The 449-nt window shown below is 69.9% G+C and overlaps 1 protein-coding gene across 1 annotated transcript in view; it reads right to left on the reverse strand.

Moving 5' to 3' along the window:
- LOC112121400 (dedicator of cytokinesis protein 1-like) overlaps positions 1–449 on the reverse strand; it is a gene marked incomplete at its 3' end in the record, with an annotated part of 6695 nt that overhangs the window by 2870 nt on the left and 3376 nt on the right. The window lies entirely within an intron of this gene.

The raw sequence follows: 449 nt of genomic DNA on the forward strand, positions 1-449 counted from the left end.
CGAGGGGCGCGCGCGGGGGAGGGGCTTGGCCCGTGTCCCCGGGAAGGGAGGGCGAGGGGCGCGCCAGGGCCGAGAGGCTCAGTTCGAGGGCCTGGGACCGGGGCAGGGGCTGAAGGGAGCTGTGTTCCTGTCGGGGCTGGCTGGGTCACGGCTGAGGGGGAAGGTGACAGGCCCTGTGCCTCATCTCTCCAGCCGGTCCCTGGCCCTGGTGCTTTCTCTTCCCAGGGCCGGGAGCAGCACAGACCCCCGTGGGAGGGGCTCACACTGCAGCATGCCTCCTAGCCCAGGGCTGCGCTCATCCTTTGCCTGGTGACTATGGCTGGCTGCACACTGCCACCCGTGCCTTGCACGCCCCTTCCTTGCACCCTGCTCGTTTGCCTGGTGAGTACGGCTGGCTGCACGCTGCCACCCGTGCCTTGCACGCCCCCTCCTTGCACCCTGCTCGTTTG

This window comes from Terrapene carolina, unplaced genomic scaffold (genome assembly GCF_002925995.2).
Source record: "Terrapene carolina triunguis isolate 2854851 unplaced genomic scaffold, T_m_triunguis-2.0 Scaffold34336, whole genome shotgun sequence".
NCBI classification, from domain to species: Eukaryota; Metazoa; Chordata; order Testudines; family Emydidae; genus Terrapene; species Terrapene triunguis.